This window comes from Saimiri boliviensis, chromosome 7 (genome assembly GCF_048565385.1).
Source record: "Saimiri boliviensis isolate mSaiBol1 chromosome 7, mSaiBol1.pri, whole genome shotgun sequence".
NCBI lineage: Eukaryota > Metazoa > Chordata > Mammalia > Primates > Cebidae > Saimiri > Saimiri boliviensis.
In genome coordinates, this window is record NC_133455.1 from 16,924,906 (window position 1) to 16,943,247 (window position 18,342).

Consider the following 18,342-nt stretch of genomic DNA (forward strand, 5'->3'; position numbering starts at 1 on the left):
TATTTTTCAGTTTCCCTAGAGAAATAAGATATTAAAGAACGTTGGTTGATTGTTGACATGAGCCATTTCTGCGTAAATTTCTGGGTTTGTTACAGAATAGAAAAAAATACCTAAATACAGTTGAACTGCTCACTAGCCAAGTGATGTTAGTTGAGCTTTCTTTGCCTTACTATCATCTGTAGAATGGGGCATATTAATAGCACCTACTTTACAAGGTTATAGAAATTGAGATAATATATTTAAATGATGGACATAGTAAATTCCATTATTTTAAAATTATCAACATCATCAAAAATACTAGTCACATGAGCATTCATTTTGATTCCTTGTCGCCTGTTTTCCTTATTTTATCCCTAGTTTTTGTCTTTCACTTCGTTGGTAGATTTATTTGCAGATACTAAGTCTTTTATGAATATAGTCTCACTGGAGCACATCATACACTCTTATTTTTCTCTTCCTTTCAGATTCTTAGAGTTAAAACCATGTATTGTTTAAATATCACCAAATCAGACTTACCTCTGCCCATTGCTTCTACAGACGTACACATATACTCCACTGCTGTCACCAGCAGCAAATAGGACCATGCTGAGATTGACTCTGAATTTAAATAGTCTGTTTTCTCAAATAGGGTATTTTCTTTGAATACTAATTCTGAAGAACCGATCTTCAGCCAGAATTCTACTAATCAGTTCATTACTGACAATGTAGAGTTCTAATGCCCCAGTTTTCCCATCTCCTGCTCCCTTCACCTTTCCCTTTATTTCCAGTTGAAGTCATCCTGGGTTTTGAGACAAACTCTTGCCTTGGCTTACAGTATACAGAATAGGAGATGACTGCAGTCTGTTTCCCATTTTTTTTTTCCCCCTTGAATTTCTGCTTTGACCCCAGGTTTCCTGCTTGGGTTCTGGATCCTTGCAGCTTGCATTCCTAGACTCTTCATCTACTGCTTATCTTTCAGCATCCAATTTTAATTGTTTTGTTTTTACTCCAGACTGTCTTCTATTCACAACATACCGGTGAGCTGTGACAGTATTCTTATCCTGCCACGTCTCACTTCCATCTTACATATAAGGCCTCTTTGCTCCTACCGTTCTGGTGCAAGGGACTTGTCTCACATTGACTTCATGCTTGGGCACTAAGGGCTCAGTGTTGGTATTATATCTTTCAAAACACACTGGCATTTTCACTGTTTTCTCCAGAAGTACAGTTTGATGTTTGAAGAGAATAAAAGTTTGTCTTGTGGGAAACACAAGAGCACCATAATAACGTAATGTTTGTGTTATAAGACTAGGCATTGTGGGGAACAATGACGTGTATTCATCTTTGTGAGAAACAGCTTTACCATTCAACAGGTAATTTGTATGCTTACTGTAAAACAGGTAGGTAATAGGATGGCTAGTGCTCTTGCACTCAAGGAGTTCAGTTATGTCGAGAAGAGGAGAATTAGACAAAGCAGTTGCCAAAGAAAAGAGTAGTATACTCCTTAAAAGACTTGTGTATGGCATAAAGCATAGATCCTTTAGGAGCTTAGGAAAGAGGGAGACTAGCAAAGGCTGGAATGCTGAAGGATTCATCTAATTTGTTCTGTTTTTCAGTTATATAGTAGGCACTGTGCTGGTGCTGGGGATACATCTGTGAAGATAGACATGGTCCCTGTCCTTAAGACGGTCTGTTTCTTGGGGGATTAAGTATATTAAGTAAATAATTACTATTATAGTGAATATTATGAAAGGCATAGCACAGGGTGGTTAATGAAGGGAAGAACATTTAAGTATGGGAAATATGACAATAAAAACGAAAAAGGCTTTGAATTATGTTTTGGTGGCAAGTGTTGAGGCTTTGCAATCTGGATTTTTAGGATACAGCTTGACTGCTATGGTACAAGTCCTAAAATAACAGCAGCGGATACCAGTTTCTCGCTTTCTTTCTTTCTCTCTGTCTCTTGAACGTGCTCTCTCTCTCTCTTTCTTTCTCAATATCCTGGGAGCAAAAGCCCAGGACTATTATAGTGGTTTTGTCATGGTGTCAAGAACCTGGGCTCCTTCTGTCTAGTTGCTCTTTTATCCTCAGTGTGCAGCTTCTGTTTGTGCTCTGGCATTGGAGCCACATTGTGCCCACATCACAGAAAAAGGGAGAGGGAGATAGGCCAATGGAGGGCATATTACTTTTGTTCTGCTCTGCATTTTATGTCTTAGGCATAATAGCCACCCCTACTTCAGGAGGGAGGGCTGATAAGAAATCAGCACTTGCTAGTTACATATCCTCTAATTTGAGGGAATACTTCAGATAAAATATTACTGCATTTTTAAAAGTCTGAGCTTAAATAAGGTACACAAAATCTCTTCTGAACTTAAGCATTTTCTTTTAAAACTTTGTTTAGTAGTTTATGCCTTTGATGCATTGATACTTGTGTGTAAGAAGGAGGTTAGTACTTGGAAACTTGACCCGCAATGTGCAGCATCTTTTCCTTAACTTGCCACTGATGCTAGACTTTGACATGAACACCCCCTACCTCCCCATCAGATGTATTGAACTTCATTTTGGACTATTAAAGTTTTTTTTTTTTTAATATAAACAGAAGACTTTACATTTATACTGTGCTTCTTTCAATTCAGTATTCCTTCATTAGTTAATTTGAAGTTAAAAATGGAATCCTAATGGATGTACTCACGTCTTATGTATAATATGTGCTTCAGTGGAAAGTTGCAAGTTATAACTTCTTTCGCTGGAGACATTTATCATATGGTTGGAAAGATATTTATATTACTGCAAAAATCAAAAAAGTGATGAACTTGAACCTTAACATATTGCTAATAATATTATAAACTTAAAGAATTTCATGTTTTTGGAGAAATAAAAACATGGTAGTTATTTATGATAATAGCATGAAGAAAAATAAAAGGTTTAAGAAAAACCATTCCAAAGTGAATTGTCTATAGAAACATGAAAGTAATTTTGCAGAAATTACTTTTTTTCCCCCCTTAAATCTTGGTTAAAGAAAAGTGTGAATTAGACACTATTTTTTCAAGACTTTATGGCAAAATGCTACTTAAACAGTGAAATGAGCTCTAGCACTGCTCACGGTACTGATAGGCTTGGATCAAAAGGTACTATTTTAGTGTTGTAAACATTTTCGTGAGAAAACTTGAAATATATATTGTGTGACCAAACTGTGGTATGTTTGCTCTGTCAAGACTGTTGACCTTTCATCATTAAATTTAATTAAAACAAATTTGGCATTTGGAAGTATTTAGAACATTAAAGAGAATATCTTTTTTTTGAGACAGGATCTTGCTCTGTGACCCAGGCTGGAGTGCAATGGCAGGATTATGGCTCCCTGCAATCTCCAACTTACGGGCTCAAGCAGTCTTCCCACTTACATTTCCCAAGTAGCTGGGACCATGGGTGTGCACCTCCCACACCTAGCTAATTTTTAAAGTTTTTGTAGAAACGAGGGTCTCTGTATGTTGCCGAGGCTGGTCTTGAACTTCTGGACTCAAGTAACCTTCCTACCTTGGCCTCCCAAAATGCTGGGATTACAGACATGAGCCCCTGTACCTGGCTATAAGAGAATATCTTAGCTGGGTGTGGTGGCTCATGCCTGTAATCTTAACACTTAGGGAGACTGAGGCAGGCAGATCACTTGAGGCCAGGAGTTTGAGACCAGGCTGGGTAACATTGTGAAACCCTGTCTTTACTAAAAGTACAAAAATTAGCCAGGTGTAGTGGTGTGTGCTTGTAGTCCCAGCTCAGGATGCTGATGCTGGAAAATGGCTTGAACCCGGGAGGCAGAGGTTGCAGTGAGCTGAGATCCTGCCGCTGCACTCCAGCCTGTGTGACGGGATAAGATTTTGTCTCAGTCAGTCAATCAATCAATCAAATAATCAGTCAGTAACCAGCCAACCAACCAAAAATACTGCTTTAAAAAGTTTAGTACTTATTTTCTGTGGTTGGATTTAATATCTTAACTTTTCATAGATTTTAAAAAGTAAAAGTTAAGAATATGTGTCTTTTGTGCTGTGTTGGTACTTGACATTTTATTTAGTTACTAATGGGTCTCTTAAGCACTATTGTCACAATTTTTTCATTCTTAAATAATACCTAATTATCTGGAACCCTCAAAGAATGCCATTCTGAACAGAGAGTTTCCTGGAGAAGGTGAGTTTGATCTCACAACCTGGAAAAAACAAAGTTTGCATGGAATTATTTCTGTAAAAAAGTAGAATTTTTCTTTTTTAAAAGTTTGCTGACTAGAAATAACTTAATTGTTCATTGGGTGGTGGGAAGCTGAATCTAGGTTTTCATTGTCAGTGCCAGTAATTGGTCTTGGTAACAACAGAGTTCCAGCTCCAGGCTTATTGCAGGTGTGAGTGAGGATCTGTTCAAGAGAGGCAGTGTAGTTGAGTAATTAACAAGACAGGCTTTTGGAGTTAGGTGTGGGTTAAAATCCTCTTTGTCTCCTGGGTACTTGCTGTTTGACTTTTGTTTTGGCAAACCACCACATTTCATTTTCTTCATTTGCAAAGTGGGGAATTAAGAGTCAGAATGCTTCATTGAGTGTGAGGATTACATGAGTTAACACATGGAAATCACTTCACACAGCATTTCACTCATAGAAAATTCAGTGAAGTATAAACTGTTGTTAATGTTACCACTATTTCTGCTATTGGTACAAGAGCAGTGCTCCAGGCAGCTGTGATTTTTGTTGTTGTTATATCTACTATTGAGTAGTTTTCCTTTCACCAACATTGATTTGTGTTACGCATTAAGGCCATTTCTGTTTTTAATAAAGGAGTTATTTGTTTTTTTTTTTTCTTTTATCTGACTGTTGTCAGTTTAGGGGTGAGAAGAACCTGTGAGGCCATGGTGTCAATAAGCTTTCCGTGTGCTTATGGGAAAATATATTCTCAGCACAAAGGGAGCGTTAAACCATATACACTCTTTGCATATTAAAGTTAGAAAGATTTTCTGTTTGGTCTCACAATTTCCTACAGTAAGGGGAATGGGTTAAACTAGAAGCAAGTGTGTATATATTTGTGTCTAGTCTGTGCCTTTCAAAAGGTATCATTTACTTCCTGTGAGGAGGTACCGTAGGAAATTGGCCGTTATTTCTTTCAGGAGAGTGAATTTATTTATTTATTTGGAGACAAGGGTCTTGCTCTGTTACCCAGGCTGTAGTGCGGTGGCACGATCTCAGCTTGCTGCAATCTCCTTCTCCCAGGTTGAAGTGATCCTCCTGCCTCGCCCCCTGCCCACCCTCCAGTAGCTGGAATTACAGGCATGTGCTACTATGCCCAGCTAATTTTTTTTCCTACCCCCCAGAGACAGAGACTCACCCTTTGCCAGGCTGGAGTGCAATGGTGTGATCTTGGCTCACTGCAACCTTTGCCTCCCAGGTTCAAGCGATTCTCCTGCCTCAGCCTCCTAAGTAGCTGGGATTACAGGTGTGGGCCACCACGCCCAGCCAATTTTTGTATTTTTAGTAGAGTCGTTGACCTGGCGATCCACCTACCTCAGCTACCTAAAGTGCTGGGATTACGGCATGAACCGCATCACCCGGCCTAATTTTTGTAATTTTAGTAGAGACGGGGTTTTGCCATGTTGGCCAGCTGGTGTCAAACTTTTGACTTCAGGTGATCCACCCCCCTCAGCCTTCCAAAGTGCTGGGATTATAGGCGTGAGCCACTGCACCTCGCCCAGGAGAGTGAATTTAACTTGGCTTTTGGCCTTTAAGGGGGCACAACACTTAACTTTAATTCTTTATTGCATGTGGTTAAAACTGATTTTTGTTGTTAATGACATATATCTGGCTATTGCTATTACAGAAATTGATTGCTTCCTGTTCTTTTCTATGCTATTATTTGTGGTGGTGGGATGGGGATTTGTGGTAGCTATCAGAATGTGCTCTCTGCTTTCTCTTGCTTATGAAGGTGGCACTCTGGCTTCCTTCTTTTGTTCCATTTTGTGGCTTTTAGCTGCTCCATAATCTCTTGGCAAATAGACTGAGAAAGGTGAGCAATCTTTTCTTCCAGTTAAATACTCTTCTCCCCTCAGTCAGTTCTGTGTATAGTAAGAAAATAAGACTCTTTAATCAGATTATTCCACCTTTCAGGAGGAATATGAATAGTAGTAATAGCTAACATTTATTGTATAGTTACACATGATGTCATTGCCTTAATCATGTTACACACTAATTTAATTATTGGAGAATTCTGAGCCTCGTATTCCTGTCATTTTTCAGCAGATGAAGAACAAGGCTGGGAGAGGTTTAGTAACTTATCTCATCTATTCATACATGTCCTACCTGGTGTGTGTTCTACCTGGATTCCAGGTCTCAACAGACTCAGGTCTCACAGACTCAGAATTTTTTTCTGCTCTTTTTAATATCTATTGTGAAAAATGTCAAATATATGAAAATCTAGATAGAATAGAATATTATACTGAACTCCCATATACATTTCACCGATATTTAATACTAGTTAATAATATCATATAATGTTTATTTTGTCTACCTTTTCTTGAAAGTTTTAAAGCAAGTCTCACAAACCATGTTCAGTATGCACCTTTAAGAAATAAGGGCATTTTCTTATTAACCACACTACAGTACTCACGTTTCATTTAGTTATTTCTCCTAAATTTGTTTTCCATTCTTAAACAGTCCTCCTCTCCTTGATAGCTTTTTCCCTCACACCATTGGGTTTTTGTAAAGACTGAGTCTTGTAACTCCAAATTTTTACCTCCATGCCCCTCTAATCTTCTGATAGAGCAGGGAAGGTGGCAAGCGAGGACAAGTGGGTGGGAAGTTCCCCAAGGATGATATGAAATGTACCAGATTGTGGCTTGCATTCTTTGGGTGGTAGGCATATTCTTGAAGTTGAAGAAACTTTACCTGCAGACAAAATTTAACACTTTAATCACCTATCTCCAAGCAAAGCAGAAAATTGCAAACAATATCTCTATTACCTATTGTGAGCAGGATGTGAACCATTGCTGCTGTTAAAGTTTGTTTAGAAATGGAAGCAGTAATATAATTATGCTGGAGTAAAATTATGCTGAAAATTATTTCAAACTTTGCAAAAACTACTTTTTATTCCTCTTTGATTTGGCAGGCATTTTCAGAGAATTTAATCTTTTTCACAGCCCTTGGGGGGACTTTAAATGGAGATTCTATCTTCAAGGAATTTATAATCCAGCAGGGGAGAGAGAACCTGTATGAAACAAATATATTTTCATATAGGATAGAGCCTGCAAATACTGAAAGATGAAAAAACTTAGAAGATTCTGAAGGGAGAGGGACCACTTTTCATTGAATGTAATGGAAAAAGAAGAGATTGTATTTGAGTGGCCCAAGTAAGTAGGATTTGGCATTTGGGAATCTGGAGAAACCGAAGAAAATACACAGAAGTATAAAGGTGAGAAAGGATAGGGAGTAGAAGTTGAGTGTTGATGTATCTGAATGTTCTTGCATTTAGGAAATGTATTTCTAAAAGACCTGCTTTACCTTTTGCGTCCCTGTCTCTGTTCCTTCACATGTTGACTTTCACCCTTAGGAATGTTAGAAATAAGGCACTAATTAGTCTGTATAGTTCCCATAGCCACTAGAGACAGACAGCATCATTTTATTTTTGCACATTATGGCTAATTTTGATTTTCGAAAACCTGCTGTAGATTTATTCCTGCCTTTAGGTCCATTGTAGTGTGACTTCTTGTTGCTCAGTTTCAGCCACTTTGTAGGATTCTTCACATCGCATTTTTCTAAAGGCCATATGTACTTTAGTACCATGTTTTATTCTAATATCACTGTACCAAAGGAGTTTTATTATATGCGTTTATTGTTAAATCTCTGTCCTAACCCCTTGCTAATGGAGTTTCTTCATGATACCTTTTAAAATAATTTTCTTTTTCATTGAGGAAGCAATTTGAAGGTAGGATATGAAGACACATTTTTACTTAAAGCATTTAACAGTTCAGACATTTCTATAGTAACTTAAGACATCTTTGATCTCAACCAATTATATATAAAAATTGACTTCTTCATGAAGACCTCTTATATACATTTATTTTCAATAACAGAAATTCATAACTAAATATCTCCACTCCTCACCCCTAAGAGATTTTTCTTGCTATAACCTTAGTTAAGATGAAATTTATGGGACTAGTTTATTCTCTTTAGTTTTCTTCATTTTTTCCCCTTACTCTTCTAGTCCTCTGAAGTTTTCCCATTTTTTAACAGTAAGATGTTGTGATAGACCTATAGGGGAGTGGGTTGGAGTCAGAGACAAAGCTGAATGATAGCAATGGCATCCGTGTGTTGAGTCCCTACTATGTGCCTAGTGTAGTGCTTGGTCCTTTACATCCCATAGTTCTGATTCTTAGAACAACTGGTAGTGATATGTGATAGATTATATTTATAAAAGAAAAAAACTTAGATTGAGAAAATTCAATGACCTACCTAAGGCCACACACCCAGGAAGCAGCATATCTGGGTTTCTTATCTAGACTAAACTAATTTCAAAGCTCCTGTCTTTCTATAATTCTAGGTTGCTCATAAATAAAAATAAGTTTTCACTGTTTGCTGGCTTAGAACTGAATAAACAGATAATAATAAGAATGAGGAAATAACAGATGTGAGAGTGGTATGCCTGAATTTTGTGGGAGGTCCGAGAAACGGTAGATTATCTTAAGTGTTAGAGGAGCTTGTATAGGAGCATTTAGTGAAACCTAGCGGCAAAGGTGGAGTAGTAGTGGAACATGAGACCAGAATGGAAGCTCAGACCTGGTTGTGGGAGGTTTAGAATGCCAGCCTGGGGCACAGAGTCTTTCCCACCTCATTGATTATAGAAGTTTGGTTTACTAAATTATGACAAGATCTAGATATTAAGAAGAGTAGAAATGACTTATTTTTTTGCCTTCTCGGATTTGCTTTCGAAGACTTTGTTGTAATAAGATTTGAGTACGTTGACAAGCAGGCACTACTTGTAAGGCTCTGGCCTTAGGCGGACACAAGAGAACTTTACACTTGGGGGCTTGTTACATGTTGTGTGAAGTTAGTGTCCAGTGACACAGCTTGCATGGTCAGCGAGTAAAGAGATTTGGCTTAGGGCCATACTGGTATCGCAGCGATCTCAGCATCAGCTCTGATTCCAATTAGGTCTTTATAGAGATTCTTGCATTTAGAGCCATTCATTTGACAGCTAAATCTGTCCATGCATGCGTTTATTAAATGTTTATACTTGAGTCTAATTTTGTATTTGATCAACTTCAAGGGAAATGAATTTATTTATTTATTAAAAATAGATATATTTAAAGAACGTAACTGTCAGAGGTCAAAGTGAAAGAATTAACACCTTTCTTTTTCTGTCTTCCATTTCTTCCTTAGCCCTTTAAAAATGGTCATTTTATCATGATTCATTTATTAAATATTTTATATTGCCAGATAAGCTCCAGGCACTATTGGGGCATATGAAAGGAACCTAATGTCCGCTTACTCATATCTAGCCAAACGATTCTCAATGCCTAACTTATTTTCTGTGTTTTTATTCATGCTGTTTATTATGCTTAGGTCATCTGTATTTCCCATCTCTACTTAATCTCCCTGTTGATTTCTTCCAAATGTTACCCACTCTTCAAGGCCTGATTTAATATTATTGGGGAATTTGACATTTAGAAGAAATGTAAAATTCTGATACAAGTACCGGATACTGTTCTTTAAGTAACTTACTTGTTAATAATCATTTGATTTTTTTTTTTTTTTTGGCCGTAGCCTGAGCTGTTCTTTTTAAAGCCAGCCCTCTTTGTCAAATGATAATTAAAAAAGAAAAATACGGGAAGCATGCCTCACAGATGGAAGTTGAGGTGAATCAATCAATCAAACATATTATCTAAACCATGCAGAATTCCTTTCAAGGGTTGTTGGGGGGAATGTATTTACCAATAGGGCATGACAGCTGAGCTCTAGGCAATTCTTTCTAGGGGGGTATAAGACTTACTGTATATAACTAACTACAAGATATGACAAAATATGAAAAGTTCTAGGATATAAACATAAGAATGCCTTAAGTGAGGAAAGAGGGAAGTTAGTCTACTTGGAGGATATGAGGAAAGTCTTATGGAAAACATGACATAGTAATAAGCAGAGACGGGAGCAGGGTACCCTCTTCTAGGCACATGGTGCAGTGCATGAGCAAAGGTATGAATACAAGACGTGATCAAAGTATCTTCAACAGTGAGTTGGTAGTGGGTGGGAACAAAAATAGTAGTTATAAGATCATTAGACTATTTTTAGGTAGTGAGTTTAAAAACATCATTAGAGCCATGCTTTAATAAGGTGACTTAGGAAGTGGTGAGAAAAGTGGGTCAAAGGCAATACTGAGGAACAAATCCACATGGCTAATTGAAGACAAGTGAAAGATTTCAAAGTGTGGTTGGCGATTGTTTAGAGGAACAGTGTTATATTCCTCATCTTCTTAAAAGCAAAGCCTCCTTTCTCTAGGAAGTAACCTAAATTTCAGTTATTTTGCCTTTCTTTTATTCTCCTCTTTCCCAAAAATAATCAAGATAAACTACTTATATCTATATGTAGATATAGATACATACAGAGATAGATAATAGATATAAAACAAGTAAAGAAGTTTTTAGTGTGTATTGTTAACTTGACATCACTTTTTTGGTGATTTTACATTTAGCTGTTACTATATAAAACACTTCTTTGTCATTGACATAAACATTTTTCAGATTTAATTTTTCTTTTTCCTTTTTGAGCCACTTGTAGTAGCAGTCTTATTTTGTAGGAGAGAAGTGTAATCCCATTTACAAGGTTCACCATCAACTATTATATAGTAATTTTTTTTTTGAGACGGAGTTTCGCTCTTGTTACCCAGGCTGGAGTGCAATGGCGCGATCTCGGCTCACCGCAACCTCCGCCTCCTGGGCTCAGGCAATTCTCCTGCCTCAGCCTCCTGAGTAGCTGGGATTACAGGCACGCGCCACCACACCCAGCTAGTTTTTTGTATTTTTAGTAGAGACGGGGTTTCACCATGTTGACCAGGATGGTCTCGATCTCTTGACCTCGTGATCCACCCGCCTCGGCCTCCCAAAGTGCTGGGATTACAGGCTTGAGCCACCGCGCCCGGCTATAGTAATTTTAATATATGGCTTTATATAGTTCCACAAAAATGTATTTAATATTGGCTCTTTTTTAAAAGCAAATTATAATTGTAGGGCAGAGGGTTGAGGTATTGGCATTCCAAGTGAGAAATTAAGGAAATACTTGAATTTTATTAATCTTCTGAAAAAAAATTTTTTTAAATCAGTGTGTATATGTATGTTTATATACATGAATGAATGGAAATGAATGACTTTAACACTAAATCATTCCTAGCTGCTTGAAAGAAAAAAAAAAACCCAAGAGACTTTTTTTTTTTGTTGTTGTTGAGATAGAGTCTTTCTCTGTAACCCAGGCTGGAGTGCAGTAGTGTGGTCTCAGTTCACTGCAACTTACCCCTCCCTGGCCAGGAGAAGCAATTCTTCTTCCTCAGCCTGCCAAGTAGCTGGGATTACAGGTGTGTCCCACCATGCTTGGCTGAGTTTTGTTTTGTTGCTGTTAAAAAAATAAAACCCATCTTTCAACAGTATATGTGAGAATTACATGTTATTATTCAGTAACATTAATATGGTAGTTTCTTAAATAGATTTTTAAAATTATTTTTTATGATCGTGAAATTAACATATGCTCACTGTATAAAAATATTTGAACAATATAAGGATGAATGTTGTAAAAAGTATAAGTACCCAATTCCTCTTGTAAGGTGGAAAAATTACAGTTTGGTATATTAAAGGTAGGTTCTTTGAAAGCCTACAAAGAAATCTTTAGCATGTCGTGCTGTCGAGATGTCTTTTGCAGGGTTGTTAGTACAAGACTACCTTCTTGAGGTTGCTTATAAGTCAAAGACTGCTCTGTTGCCTGGAGGCATGTTTTATAGGTATGGACATATTTTACCATACCTTTTACAGAGGTTATATTTGGCAAGGATAATAGTAACAGTAAAAGAGTTTTGTTTTACTTTTGTTGCAACTGATAAAAATTACTCATGATGTAAAGAGTCTGATAGTATAGAACTGTGTGGTTATTTCTCTTAAGTTTCAAACAGAAATTTATAGCTATACCCTGAAGAATGTGAAATTATTAGTGGCCAAATTATACAAATATAGTGAAGTCAGATGTTATTTTTTTACTATGTGAAGTGATAAATGATATCAGAGTTTTAGAAAATGGTATCCCTGTCATTTGTAATAGGAAAAGCTAAGAAGCTGGTTTTTTTTTCTTACACATTGCTACAAAGACTTATCCAAAGAAGCTGTTTTTAATAAGTTTTAGCTTGACTGTCTTTTTACAGTTTTTGACCTAACTTGACCACAGTGTACACTGGATTAGCCACTCTTAGAAGCACAGAGTTTGCATAATATTTGTTGAATATTGGTTAAATGGATATATGTTTTATCTTCTCTGAGGCAATGGGCCCAGGACTGTATTTGTTATTCTTTTATCTCGGTAGTACCTTCTTATGCATGGTAGGGCCACCATAAATATTTGAGAAGGAATTGTTTTTGTTTTAATAGACAAATATTTGACAGTTTTTTTTTTTTTTTTTTTTTTTTTGGTGTATACTTAGAGTCTAGGTTATTTAGAGATTTTAATTTTTTTGTTTGTTTTGAGACAGAGTCTTGCCCAGACTGGAGTGCAGTGGTGTGATCTTGGCTCACTGCAACCTCCATCTCTGGGATGCAAGCAATTTTTGTGCTTCAGCCTCCCAAGAAGCTGGGGTTATAGGTGTGCATCACCATGCTCAACTAATTTTTGTATTTTTTTTTTTTTTTTTTTTTTTTGGTAGAGACGAGGTTTTGTCATGTTGGCAAGGCTGTAGTGAGCTGTGATTGCACCACTACACTCCAGCCTGGGTGACAGAGTGAGACCTTGTCTCAAAGAAAAGAAGTACTTGAAGTGAATCATGAGGAACTGTATGCCATTTATTTTAACAACTGTATAGAAGCAGGAAAGCCTAGAATTTCAGTACTGGAAGGGACTTTTTAGATGAGCTAGACCAAGCATCCACCTGCCCTGAATTTGGTTCCAGAACACCTGCTCTAGATTGTTTTTCAGCCTGTGATGAGGAAATCTTTGAATGCAAACCATGGAGTCCTTTACTTAAGGATATATAGTGATGTGCATAGAGACTGAGTATCAGGATTCCTTGTTAAAGTTTTCTATCTGCCATTTAGGACTGTTATTGGTTTGGTTGACATTGGCATTGCCTTGTCAAACAGTAGAGAGTAGGTAGGCGTTTGGCCACCTTATTTGGTATGAAGCAGATATTAATTTGTTGTTCTGAAGATGGTATTGATAAGCCAGTTTTATTTAAATGGCCATATGAAGAAAATAGGATCACAATAGGGAATCAGGGTGCTGACGACAGAGTATGTGCCCTGCAATGCTACTTTGTTAGATGTTCAGATACATGTAATTACCTTATAAGTGGTATGGGATTAATTAAATGGAGCAGCCACTGAACAGAAACAGTACAGTGATGTAGTGAAGTGCAACTTGAAGCAGTGTTGTAGCATAAATGTTGATTATTAGATAGCAAATACATTCCTTAGATAAGTTAACGTACAGCAGCCAGAGAGAGGTTATTATTTCATGTTGGTAATTGCATATCAGACTCAGTGCCCAGACATTGTGGGAAAACAGAACCCACTCACTTTTATGGATCATATTCTCTGCTGGAGACACAGTTTTAAGCACCTTTACATGTTATCTCAGTTAATCTTTAAAAATGTTTGCATAAAGTAGTTGGAGTTTCAGAAAATATACTCTGAATTCGTACTAAAAACTATACTGGGTCAGCTATTAGTTGTATTAGCCTCATTGATTTCTCCAACATGGAGAACTTATTTTGAGCTTGCTTTTGGGAGAAAGTTTTGTGTTTTGGGGTATGCTGTTTCCTTAGGGAATTTTTCATGAGAAAATAGATTTGGGACAAAGATCCTCAGATCAAACTCAGTTTTGGAATTTCCCAGAATTTTAGAAATGGTATCTGAGTTCACTTTCATGATTGAACTGTTGGAAGCTGGACTCTTTGGGACAGTGAAGGACTAGAGATGGGGGAAATTTGAGGAGTAGTTGGGCACCACCTTTACTTTCTCATCCAAAATGAGGATGTAAACTTCTTTGATGATAGCTGAGTTTGATTTAGTAATTTTGTGAAACATTCTTTTAAATGGAATCACATGAGTTAATGGTGTGAGTACTTCATGGTGGTGAATTAAGCTTTTGGGGCAGTGAAGTAGGAATTTCCCAGCTCAGTCAGAATCCTTCCTTGTGTGCTGTGTGTATGGAAGACAGAGGCAAAGGAAAAGCTAAGCAAAGATAAGCTGCCTGTGTGCCTTTTCCTTGACTCTGTGTAACCATCTGGCTTCTATGAAGTTCTGTAGCATTGGCAAAATAATTGGGGATATAAAGGAGGTGAACCATTGTGTGGTCTCTTTTAGCCAATCCATAACCTGTAAAGTACTAATGGCTCTGATTTTCTGCTTACTTGGAAATAGTTTTTGTATTAATTTTACGTGGTTTAGGATTTGTAACTTGAATATCCTGTCTGTGAATTTGAACAACCTAGTGAGGTCTCTCTCTCTCTGGAGATATAAGTAATCTCAGTTATTCTTCCTTTCTTGCTTTGCCTTGCAGTTTGTTTGATTGTTTTTATAGTGACATGTAGCAAGTAGGATCGTTGTTTGTATCGGTTAGGCCCCAAGGATTAGGGCCACAAAAGTCATTTAATGCAAAATTGGATTGAAACAGTTTAGAAGAAGGGAGTCCTAGAGAGTGATGGAGATGAGTCAGCTCTGAGAGAAAGTATAATCTGATACCAGCTGCTGGGAACAAGCTGGGAACCTAGCTAATACTTAATGTTGTTCCTGTAGGAGAACAACTTTCTGGAATCCAGATCATTGACTTACAAGTGAATCTTCAGAACATACCCATTAGAAATTAGGATCTTTCTTTTTTTATTTTATTATTAGTTTTTTTTTTTTTTTTAAAATAAAGACGGGGTTTCACCATGTTGGTCAGGCTGGTCTTGAACTTCCGACCTCAGGTGATCCGCCTGTTTTGGCCTCCAGAGTGCTTGGATTACAGGTGTGAGCCACGATGCCTGGCCAGAAATTGGGATCTTTCTAAGTAGACTTTCAAGAAGCCAGAGCATGCTAAATTTCTGTGGCTTTGGTAATCATTCATTCATTCTTTGTTTTCTCGATCTCCCTCTTTTTTTTTTTTTTTTTTTGAGACAAGGTGTTGCTGTGTCCTCTGGGCTCAAGTGATTCACTCCCGCCCTATCTTGGCCTCCCTGAGTGCTGGGATTATAGGCGGAACCACTGTACCTGGCAGGTGTTTTGTATTTTGAAAATTTCTCGAGGTCTTTTAGTATCTGTATTTCTTGCTCAAATGTTTATTCTACAGTATGTAAACAGTAACGAAAATAGACAAAATCTGGGCATTTCATAATCAGTGGTTAGCTACTGATGTAGTTCAGAATTAAGCAATCAACACCGATTATAGAGTCATTTGGCTGAGAGCAAACCTGTAATTCTTTCTCTTTCTGAAGCCAGCAGAGGCTGAGCCCACAGAGCTTGTCAGTAGATAAGATAAAACAAGACAGTCAGTTTGAGTTCACCTGTTTGATTCGAATATAAGGAAGAGCTTGGTTGCTTGCAGTTCTAATAATTAAGGACAGTGTAAGAATACTTTAAAATTTTAAGCATATAATTCCATCATATTACAATGGTCACTTGAACAAATTTGACTTAATAATGCTTTAGAATTGTGTGTAATATAAAAGTGTCACTTTATTTTCATGTACACATACATCAATTGTGCATACTTGAACTTAGAAAATAGTAAATAAAGCCAACTTTTTTTTTTTTTTTTTTTTTTTGAGACTGGGTCTCAGTTTTGCAGGCTGGAGTGCAGTGGTGCGATATCAGCCCACTGTAACCTCCGCCTCCCTCGTTCAAGTGATTCTCCTGCCTCAGCGTCTTGAGTAGCTGGGATTACAGGTGTGAACCACCATGCCCGGCTAATTTTTGTATTTTTAGTAGAGATGGGGTTTCAGTATGTTGGCCAGGCTGGTCTCAAACTCCTGCTGTCAGGTGATGCACCCACCTTGGCCTCCCAAAGTGCTGGGATTGCAGGCATGAGCCACTGTGTCTGACTTTTAATGACATCTTTTCTCTTGGTTAGGGAACAGCTGTAGGACTATTGCTATTTACTTATTTGATAAGAGAAATTACTTGTGCGCAAGTATTTAAGTGCTACTATTTACCAGGCACTGTTTAAGGCTTTGAAAATAAAGTAGTGAGGAAAACAGACTAAAATCTTGGTGCCTGTGGATTTTTAGCTCTGGTAGAGAAGATAGTAAAGAAGTAAACACATAAAATATAAAATATACCAGATGCTGATTAGTGACATGGAGAAAAATGAAGCAGTGAAGGAGGATGGTTGCTATTTTAAGTAGAGTAGTCAGAGAAAATCTGACTGGGTGGCATATGAAGTGAGACCTCAAAGAGGTATGGGGATGGATATCTGTCAGAAGAGCATTTCAGGGAGTGAGAACAGCAAATACAAAGTTCATTGGGTGGAGTGTAACTGGTCTGATGAAGAACCGATGGCTTGAGTGGTGTGAGCAAGGAGAAGAGTAGTGGGAGTGAAGTTGGGGTAGGGTTTGGGGGACGATTTATGAAGGGTGCAGAAGACTAGAGTAGAACCTCTGTCTGAGTTGAGACGCCATTGAAGGGTACCGAGCAGACCCAGTTAGCTCATGAGTGAGCTAACTTGACCATTTTAAAGGATTCCTCTAGCTACTACATGGAGAAGATACGGGTTGGGGAGGGTCAAGACAGAAGCAGAGATCCCACAGGAGGCTGTTGTCATAGTCCAGATTGATGATGCGGACGGTTTCTACCAGAATCCCTGTGGTGAGGGTGGTGAGAAGCGCTTACTTTTTAGATGTCATTTTGAAGGTAGAGCTGGCAACTTGGATGTAGACTGTCAGAGAGTTAGGATAAAGCAAAAATGTGAAAACATTTATAAAAAACTGCCAACACTTTTATACTGCTCAATTATTTCATTTATAGAAATAATAAAAAATCTGGATACAAAGGAATAATTGTATTTGCATATTTTGTTACTGTATTTTCAGTTCCTTTTGTACATTTTATATGTGAAGCTATTTGTTAAACCCTATTTCTGGGTCAGATTTCTATATATGAAAAAAACCAGTTTCAGGATTATAATACAGTGTACTGCTGCTGCCACCTAATGTTTATAGCCCTTCATTTATATAATTACAGTAGCTAGTTATGCATAGCTTTATTTTTGGTTTGAATATAGAATGTTAACAGATTAATTGTGGCTTATTTGATTGCCTTTATATTAGGTACCTTGTATGGATATTTAATGTGATAACTGAATTGCCTTGCCATAAAGTTGTGGATTGAAGGTTAATTTTATTGACATCTCATCTCTGTGTTGAATTCAACACATATTTATTTGTCATACTCAGCCCTGTTGTCTCTCTACTCTCACAATTACGTTCTAATGGGCAGGAGACATTAAAAAAACACGCACGTTTAAACAAATAATGAAATATTAGCAGCTGAACGAAACAAAAAGCACAACAGTCATAGCTGCCCCTTCGGACAGGGAATTTATAGTCTAACAAAGCAGATAAGCACTTAAAAATTAATCAGATTAAATGCGATGACTACCATTTCAGCCACTTTTCCTACATAATAGGACGGACTTTAGTTAGAAACCTCCCTAAGGTAACTTCATTTGTTGGTGAGACCTGATGTTAGTAATGTGATAATTTGTAAGTCGGTGCTGAATCAGTTTCTGCTCCAGAGAGATTTAACTTTAGGGATGACTTGATTGTTGTTGAAAGTTTTGTTTTTAAACCAGTTTTAATATTTACCTACTTTTCTGCATCCTTTTTGTTGTTAGACGTGGATATGATGATTTGCTTTCTCTAACATGTTCCTTTCCAGGTAGCTGCTTTATTTATACCTTAAAGATGGCAACATTTCATGAGAGATGAAATAATTTTTGTTTTTATCTATGTGTGTGTGTACACATACATGTACATATCTGTAAAACATCCTCATTATCACTGTATAACGAGAGCTTTAAAGTTACTGCTAGAAAAAACAGGAACAGTGGTAATGAATCCTAAAGATGATTCATTACTCATTCAATGTTTAATGTGTTCCAGGACATACACTTTGTGTACT

General features: G+C 37.3%; 1 protein-coding gene across 3 annotated transcripts in view; it reads left to right on the top strand.

Moving 5' to 3' along the window:
* Positions 1-18,342, top strand: part of MED13L (mediator complex subunit 13L) — a 303,530-nt gene that overhangs the window by 110,253 nt on the left and 174,935 nt on the right. Inside the window, exon 1 of one of the 3 annotated variants that reach the window (XM_074402189.1) lies at positions 1-18,342. This exon is cut by the window's left edge and continues 16,762 nt beyond it; it is cut by the window's right edge and continues 25,999 nt beyond it. The exons of the other annotated variants lie outside the window; for them this stretch is intronic. The gene's annotated coding sequence lies outside the window, so the exon portion shown is untranslated. 3 annotated transcript variants of the gene reach the window in all.